Source organism: Helianthus annuus, chromosome 11, assembly GCF_002127325.2.
Source record: "Helianthus annuus cultivar XRQ/B chromosome 11, HanXRQr2.0-SUNRISE, whole genome shotgun sequence".
Lineage (NCBI taxonomy): Eukaryota > Viridiplantae > Streptophyta > Magnoliopsida > Asterales > Asteraceae > Helianthus > Helianthus annuus.
Window position 1 is genome coordinate 107,993,634 of NC_035443.2, and position 10,212 is coordinate 108,003,845.

Here is a 10,212-nt window from a genome sequence, read left to right on the forward strand (position 1 = left end):
CAGATGTTGGGGTAAATACGCCTTGCGGTCATAAAATTTGTTAGTGGTTAAATTAGTGCAAAATTTATACGGGTTAAATAAATACATTAAGCATTTATAGACTTCCAGCCCGTACATTCTATTTTTGACACACTGATTATGATAGACGCGTTGGTAATTTTATTATGGACGCATAGGAAAAAGAATCACCTCAAATGGACTTTCGGATCAAAAGTTATGAATGTTTGAAGTTAGAATTGTGCCAAATTTAAGAGCTGGGAATCTGCAGCTCAAAACAAGCAACAGTCTGTGAAAAATAGGGTGTCGCGTCACGCGACACCAAACCAGGTTCATCGTTGCGCAACGCGACGTCAGTCGCGGGCCGCGAAGGCTAACAAAGGGTCCGTCGCGGGGCGCGACAGACCCAAATGTGCATAATTTTGTTTCGTTTTCATTGTTTGATTTCAGAACTTGTTTACTCTCATTCTAACATTATCAAAACTAACATTTGATGTGGTTTTGACCTTAGGTGATGTTGGCCATGCTCCAGATGACGATCAAGCAACAATTCAAGAACCGAACACTATCTTTTGAAGCTTCCGCGCTTGTCTAATCTTGTTGAAAACAATGTTTTATGTTATAATCACTTAACTTGATGTTTTGGGATGTTAAAAATTAGTTGGTAGATAACTTGAATATGGTTATTATGTAAACCTTCATTTTGTATAACCTTAGGAATGAAGTAATATCTTTTAAAATGGGTATTTTGTTTTAAAATCCCAATTAAATAAGACGGGTGTTACAAGAAAGTGAGATAGAATCTAGTTTTAGCGGTTGAATTTTGAAGTAGGTTTTGGTTTGTGTGTTTTGAGAAGAAATATAGAGACATAACAGTTGTCATTGTTGTAAATATTTAGAGACAGAGAAGAAGAGGTTGTGCAAGGGCGAGAGGAATCAGTTTTGTGTGTAACGACAGGATCTTTCAGATTTAGGGTTTGTGTTGTAGTTTATGTGGGCTATCGTAGAAAGGGAGACTAACTCTGATGGTGGCTGGAACTTTTTTAAACAAACTAGCAATAAGACCCGCGCGTTACGGTGCGGGTACGTCGCAAACATCGAATGGATTAGTCCAAACGTTATGTGATGCGTTAATCATATGAAAACACGCATTTCGACGTATCTGATTAAACTCAATGTAACCTATATAAGCATTGTGATTGGATCAAAACATAAAATAAATAAAATTAATACCGTTTAATCATAACGTATTATATGTGACCTGACTCATGCATAGAAAACGTAACGCATGTAACGGAAAATTGACACGTATAATTAAAATAGATTAATTAGAGCTTTTGAAAAAAGGGAAAAAAAAAGAAACCACAATTTGACCCCCGAAACAAAATTTACGAAACATTCATATAATAAGCACGAAAACATATTATATTTGACTTGACTCGTTTTGCAAAAAAAGTTTACGTCGAAACATACACCAACTCGAATTTATACCGAAACTTATATAAAATATGCACGTAAAAATGGTTTTATTAAACGAAAACATATTATATTTTACCTGACTCGTTTCCAGAAAAAAGTTATGTCGAAAAGTAGAGCAAATTAAATTCATACTGGCACATACATAAAAGTATGCACGTAAAAATAGTTTTTATATTTTTTTAAGTAAAGGAAGTATAGGGGTAAACTCGAAACAAATTATTAGTAAAAAACTTAATACATTAAATACGTCCGTAAAATCGTGCCAAGTAACAACTAATGCCACACCACTGCCACCGACCACCAACTTCATGTAATAATAAATACGTCCGTAAAATCGTGCCAAGTAACAACTAATGCCACACCACTGCCACTGACCACCAACTTCATGTAATAACCCGACTTTTTTTGAAGTCAAAGTCAAAGGAAGAAAAGATTGCTAATCAGATCTGTCATTCCTTGTTTAATTATTAATTGTACTCTTGAACTTCGGCTAACGATACTTTAGTTACGCTATTTTAGTTATATTATGTGAAGTAACAATGCAATAAACGCAATTATATGCTAATCTACTTAACGATATCTCATCGCTATCGCATCGCAACTCGAATCGCAGTTCTGGATATTATTTTACGTGTGTGTGAAATAATGTGTTACATGTGCATGATTATATATGTTAAAGGTGTTATTCGAAAACGCAATCATAACTCTATCGCAACGCAATCACACCGCAAACTAGAACCGTAAGATTACTTATGTTGTTTTATGTTAGTTATGTTAATTGTGTAACTATTATTTAAAACTATCGCATCGCTTATTCGACACTCGCTTAAACGCATCGCAATGCTCAACGCACGAAACGAAAGCCGGACAACCAACTCACTCGAGCCATCCGATTGAATGACCCTTCGATCGATCTGATCGGATGGCCATCCGATCGAAAGGCCCTCCGATCGAACCACTCCACACCGCCTCTTCTCCTCTTCACCTATAAATACTCACATGTCACATCACTGTTCATGATGTGGCAGCTCTCCTCCGACCCATGCACTCTCAGGCCGCTTTTCTCTCGATTCCTCGCGATTCCTGTAAGTTTTCACTCCAAATCTTGTACTTCTATCATATACACACACTTTCTCATCATCTTCACCAACAAGTCTCACAACCCACCATGGAATCCGCCTGATTTGGGTTGTTTTAGAGTGACGTCATCACGGGTTTGTATGAACACCAGAGTATGATCTCATTTCACCAAGAACAACTCAGATCTAAAGGATTTCTACAATGTTTAAACACTGATTTCACCTAAATCTAAAAATTTTCAACTAGATTCAAACTCTTCTTCAACATTATCAACTTTTCATTTAAAACCGATAGAATCTGAGCTCGTTCGGGCCTTCTACTCATCCTCTAGTGTAGTGCCGGTCTGAGAACGAATTACTATCAAAGAGACGACTGATTCACGGGTTGAACATGAAGCACCGTCTTGAACAGCTGATTCGGATCGAACAGGGTGATTCCCGTCCGACCGGATGAGTTGGGCCTGATGTGGTTTCCGTTGTTCGACACGTTGTCATACCGTCTCGGTTCAACCGCAAAACTTTCTAAACTTAACTGATTTACAAATTCCTCAACACAAACAGGTTGCTGAACGAACTGCCGTCCGATCGGATCACTATCCGATCGAACGACGATCCAATCAGGTGACTTGTGGTCTTCAACACTTCACAATTTTTTGCAAAACTTCAAGGAATATCAACTCTCAAACGAATAGTCATCCGATCGGATGACCATCTGATCGAATGACTATCCGGGCAGGAGATGTGATCCTTTGTATCTTCCACCGAAACGAACCACCATCTGATCGAACGACCATCTGTCCGAATGACCATCCGACCGGATGGCTGGACAAATAGATATTCGTCTCAACTTTTAAAATGCTACAATGAAAACTTCAAAGTTCAAATTATACACAAACACATCCATCCCAAATGGACAACCCTCCGACCGAATGGTCATCCGCCCAGATGACCATCCGTCCGGACGGTCATCCAATCGGATCACCATCCGTCCCTCATCTCACTCGACACCGTTTAACGCACCGTTCAACGCTTATACTGTCGTTATCTGATCAGGCTAACTCTCCAGCGCTCCCTTCAATCCAAGCTTGTGTTATTCATTTAACACGAATTGTGAGTATACTTGATCCCTTTTGTTTAACGCACTTTTGGGTGTTACATACGTTACTTATATCAAATCACATCGACACACAAGGCAAACACTTTTATACGCTAACCGCCCTGCATGTTATATGTGTTATTCGATGAATGCTTGTATGTTATGTTTACACAGTGATTGTTACCTGACACCTTAGCAACGATAGTACTATAGTTTGGGCTCAGCACCTGTCGTGGACAGGGGTTGCTAAGGGTATTACTTCATGTGTCGCAGTGGCGATATGTGTTGCGCATTCTACAACTCGCAGTAATGTCTGTGCATATTTCATTGTCGATAGCTTACATACTTCACATTTCTACGTGTTACATGCTGGTTACGCGTAAATCGCTTTCGCTACTATTATACTATTAAACTTGTATGCTCCGCTTTACACTATGTGTATTTACTTTTACTTTAACGTATGTGACAGGTGTTTAGGATGCTTATGCTATGCTCACTGTTTTGGAATCAAGTTAGGAGGTCTAGAAACGTCACATTTAATTCTGAGTTGTCGAAACAATTTAATTGTCTTTGAGATACTATGTCTGTATTAACTATTTTGCTGGATATGTTATGGTATGGGACGTAACTTTCAATATTTGGTAATATTAGTTGTTATGGATTTTTCCTGGACAATCTTTTTCGCTCAGTGTCGCGCCCTGATGTTTCCGCCATCGGTTGGGGTGTGACACTTCAGAAGAGCTTGTAAAAGTAAAATAAATAAAAAAGGAACAAAATAACACCAAACAAAAAACATACGTAAAATTGTTGAACCACGCACGACCTTTGAACCATGTTAATGCGAAAAATTAGACTCGTAACATAAAACGTAGAAAAAAATAACAAGTTGATCTAGGACCTGCGCGTTGCGATGAACTTGCCAAACGGAGAAAAATAGACGCCTTGCGACGGGCATGTTAAACGGCAAAAAATGACGAAAAAATGTTGAAACCCCCACGAACGTTGCGGCGTGTTGACTCGCAAATTTAGAACGAAACGTAACACGAATGTTGGTGCATCCGTCTGTCGTCTTCGTCTTGTATCGAGTCTTGTACTGTACTAGTTAGATCAGGGCACGAAAAATGAGATAGGAATATATAGTAGAGATTCCGCTTGAAATGGCATGAAAACATTTCAAGCGAAATCACTAGCTTCTGATTCCGCTCGAGAGTTTAATGCTGATTTCACTTAAACTTAACATTGTAATTCCGCTTGGAATGTGTCCAAGCGGAATAAGGAGCCTATAAATAGGTGCTCTCAAGCGAAATTAAGTAGTTAGTTGTTCCGGTTTGCAACGAAGTGCTGCCGAAGTGTCGTCATGCTGTAAACGTCATTCTATCAATCAAAAAGACAGTTTAAAGTAATCTTCTTGCTGAATGGACCTCAGTTTGTCTATTTCCGCCATTCAAACTAAGTAAAACTCTTCTGATCGACTCTTTCGGGTCCGAAAACGATCCTACAAGTGGTATCAGAGCTCAGGAAGAAGAGTTCATACCAATTCAGCTGCATTTTCTGACTTCTACACCTTCTTTTTCAAATTGAACATTTTTTCACGGTTAAAATTGGCTCAAATTTTCAAAGTATGTGCGTAAGTATGTTTTAACAAATCCTGGAAAGTTTCAGGCTAAAATTCAATCTAAAACTGATATTTTCGGTTATTCCGCTTCAAATTCGGCGTGAAAAGATGACGTCAGCAGTGCTTCAAGCGAAATCAGTTGGTAAATTCCACTTGAAATCTTGTTTCCGCTTGAAAATATTGGTGTGATTCCGCCTGAACGTGAGGTTCCGCTTAAAAGTTGGTTTGATTCCGCTCGAGCTAGTATTCCGCTTGAGATATTCTGGTTATTTCGCTCGAAACAAGGTTCCGCTTGAAAATTTTTATGATTTTGCTTCAACAGTATGATCTTGCTTGAGTTTGATATTCCGCTTGAACAGTCTGTTTTTGAGAATTTTGAAATCCAAAACATGGACGGGGAATTTTATAACGCATTCGCTACCCCGGTTATCCCGATCACTATTGCACAGAACACAATGTTGGAAAACGAAATGGGAACTATGCAAAAACCTCCCAAACTCATGAATATTGAGGAATATAAAGGTTGGGAAGGACGTTTTGAGAACTGGGTACAGGCAAATTATCTAGACGCTTAGGAATGTGTTGAAACGAAATACGTGAGACCGACAAATGATGATGAAGAGGAGATTGCGATCAAAGACATGAGTGCGGATGATAAAAGGAAATATAAGAATGAGAAAATGATGCTAAGTCTGCTACAACAAGCTGTGAAAGAAGATATCATGGTCTTATTGCAACATAACAGAAGTTCTTATTCGATTTGGAAAGCTCTAAGATCAAAGTTTGTTGGCAGTCAGGAAATGATCAAGAACAAAAAATCACTTCTAAAGAAAGAGTTTGATTTGTTTCGTGGTTTGAAGAACAAGAGCACAAAGCAGATTATCGAAAGATACTGCAATCTGTTTGTGAACACGAGGAGGGTGAGCATTAACAAAGATAATGAGGAATTGATCGAGAAACTGGCTGATGCTTTACCACACGAAACATGGGGAACTTATTTGATGATGCTAAGGAACAAGAAAGGATTTAGCAACCTGACACTTAGCAAATTTGAAAAGTTGGAGGCTCAGGAAATGGAACAGATAAAAATCTCTAGAATGAAAGTGTTTGATGGTGAACAAGACATTAGTTTGTACTACAAAGCCGGGTTGAATGATAAAACAACCAACTTGTCACCAAAAGTTGAAATTGCTTTCAACGCAAAGAACTCATCTGGTAGTTCATCAAAAGGATCAAACAACAACACAAGTTTTTCATCATTTCCATCATTTGATCCGAATGTTTCAACAACAAGAAATGGCAAAAAGCTTCAATGCAATATTGTGTTGAATATTGAAAATGATCAGGAATATTCTGAAGAGTTAGCTAAAAGCCATATGTCTTTGTTGGGAAATGTTCTTGAATCTTATGGTAGTTTTGTTGCAGGTCGGATCGGGAATCCAATGCTGACTAAGGATGATTACGACCAGATCGATGCTGAATAGATGGAGCTAATGGATATAAAATGGTGCTTGGCTAGTGTGTTGAGGAGAGCTGAGAAATTCAAGCAGATCACAGGAAGAGATGATCTCCGTGAGGCTAATGTTTCTACTTTAGGTTTTGACAAATCTAAAGTCACTTGTTTTCGATGCAGGGAAAAAGGACACTTCAAGAGGGAGTGCATCAATCGTGAGGCAAGTGGAGCTCAAAATCCGTTCAACAACAACAATGATTACTACCGAAAGCATGTGTGCTTGATCAAGATGACGAAAACTTACCTGAAGGGTTTAGCTGGGAGAATTTTACTTGGGATGATTATATTCCTGACCAAGCTCCTGTTCACACAGCTTTTGTTGCCCGAGTTGAAGAAGATAGTGATGATGACAGAGAGTATCATGCAAGAAGATTGGCAGCTCATTTTAAAATGTTGGAAGAAAGTGACAGTGAAGATGAGAAAGCCAAGAAGAAAAAGAAAAAGATCAAGACACCGGTCAGTAGTGATGATGAAGATGTTCCGGTGGTCCGAAGAAAAGTGAAAGAAGTTCCAAAGTTCAAGATAAATGAAGATGTCATTGCAAAAGAGATTCCAGTGAATTGTGAAACCTGTGAGATTATGAAGAAGAAAAACAGTGAGTTGGTTAACAACATGAATAGGTTGAAGGAATCTTATGATATATTGAACAAAGCAATGAACATGTATAATGATTCCAATGAAGAACAGGCAACAGCAATGAAGACACTTCAAGGAGCTTTTATGATCAAGCAAAAAGTTGTGAACAACTATATCGAGAAGTGTGCTGCTCTTGAACAGAAATTGGAACTACAAAGAATTGAAACTGAAAGAGTTAATCGTTTGTTGAAAAGTTACTCATATACTTCTTATGTCACTGACAGGATTTATCCAACTGTTGAAGGCATGAAGGCATTTGAAGATGATGAAGTAACTGAAGAAAAGAATGCTGGAAAAGTTTCTGAAGAAAAGACTCCAGAGAAGAAGAATGAAAAGAAAAGCGACAGAAAGAAAAAGACTGACAAAAAGAATTCTGGTAAGAAACAAGGTATCAGTTACAACAAGTGTCCACCCCCACTGGAAAATGGATATTTGCCTAGAAATTCAAATTCTGAAAGAGTCAAAAAGGCTACAAACTTACAGTGGGAGTCGGAGTCCTCAGTCAATTTGCCAGACAGTATTGATGTCACGTTTACATCGTCTGACACTGATCAACAATCTCAATTGATGAAGAAAGTGGTGGATCATGTGTTAGATAACGATGAAACTAAGGAGTCAAAGTTGGAGTCTATGTCGGAGTCAAAATCTGAGTCCAGCACTCCGAGTCCAAATGAAAAACAGGGCAAAAGAGTTTATGATAAAGAATTCCTGTTATCAAAATCTAATTTGAATGATGAAACATTTAAAGTAGTATATACTTTGAATAATTCGGACAAATTATATTCTGATGAGGAATTTCCAATAAGAGGTGTCAAAACTGAACTGATAAACAAGGTTTTCAAATTAACAGAAATCAATATTTCTGAAATAAAAGATTTAAATCTTACTGATAAATCTAAAAAAATACACCTCAAGAGTTCAACAAAGATTAAACAAGAAAAAGGGTTACAATTCTGGTTCTGGTTTTCAAAAGAAACCAAACCATAACGGTAATTTCAAAAAGAAAGGATTGGGCTTTACTCCAACAGAAAAACAGAAAAATGAAAAATATGTTCGTGATTTTAAATCAAAAATGACATTTGTTTCAGGAACATCAACAGACGAAGAAGAAAAGAAAGAATTTTGGAGACAATCAAACAGAGAGTTCTTTGCAAAGAAGCAAAAAGAGATGAAGAATGTTGATCATCGAAAGAAAACTCGAACCTGTTTCAAATGTGGTAGAATTGGACATCTTGCGGTGAATTATTCGCAAGCAATTCAAACCAAACAGGGAGTTTCTAAACTCAAAGAGAAAGTGGTTGAAGTTGAACCACCATTTGATAGAACCAAACTATTCAAAAATTCTAAATTTGAAATTGCTGAATGTTCAAACAGGTTCTACAAGAAAAGAGCTAGATCTGACAACCAGAAATGGGTTGTTAAGAAGTCTGTTGATATTTCTAGCGATGATTCTGATAGGTCAAAATCAGAGGAGCTATCTTCTGGCGATGAATCTGATTCCACAAAATCAGAGGAGCCACAGATTGAGGTGAATGGTAAAAAATCAGTTCTGACTGTGGATGATGAAAATTTTCCACCACTTCAGGCTGAAAATTTTAAGAAGAAAGTTGGTAAAATTGAGATTTCAAATCAATTTTATTCAGACAAAAAGGTTTTTGATGTTGAAAAGGCCTTTAACCCCAAAGTAAAACACATCTTTGGAAAAATGATTAATCGAAAAGTCAAAGGGGTTAAAGAGTTCTATGAGAAGAAGATGGGAGGTAAGAAACCGAGTGTTGGTAGCTTAGTAACACCCAAGGCTGGTCAGGATTGGGTGGATATATTTTTTGAATAAAAAACCTGACTTGCCGGAGTTCCCAGGTTGGTAAGCGTGGAACATGAATCGGCATCATTCTTTGTATTTGATTGTGTTTATGTACAAGTGGTACAGAGGTTGGTTCTTACAAGAGATTAGTCAAGGTCATTAATTTGAACTTGATAATATCATTATACAAATGGCTGAAAGACAATATGATGAACCACATCCCCGAACCTACAAATGGTGTCCCTACAAGTGGTAAAATCAGCTAATCTTATTTTCCGGAAAAATCATTTTGATTAAAACAAACTTAAGTGTTTTGAAATCTAAATGAGAAAATAGTTTGTTGATAGGGGGAGTTCTGATTGTTTATGCTGAGTGAATGGCTATTTGAAGCAATTTGATATCGGTTGTCAAGTTTCTGTATAGTTTGTTTTTCAAAATTTGTTTCTACTAAGTGGGTCAGAGTTCAGTTTGTTTTCAATTTTCGTTAAATGTGTTTGCATTTTAGGGGGAGTAAAAATTTCAGAAAATCCAAAAACATTAGAAAATTTGAAAAGCCAAAAACATGATAAAACCAAAAATGAGTTTTGTTGAGAAAAAGAGGAAATGATAGTACATCAGTGGACTGTCACAACATGCTAAAGAAATGGAAAGATAAAATGTGATAAACAATCTCACTGCGGATATGCTAGTAGGTTTTTGCACATTTAGTAGATTGTAACGAGATATAAACCTAAATTTCAAACTTGCTTATGTCGTGGGGAACAGCTTCTTGAATATATGGGTAACCCCCGAAATCTTGTTTGAAAGGTCCATCTTTCTGAGATACTAGGTCTTTATACTCAGTGATATCTGGGGTATTATTCCGGGACTTCTGCTGAATGGAAATTCTGACCCATCCCCGTATAATACTTTCTGTAAATGCTTGAAATATAGCACAGCCCTCAGCAAAAATGATGAAACAATAAAATTGATAATCATTGCTGTTGAAGAAAA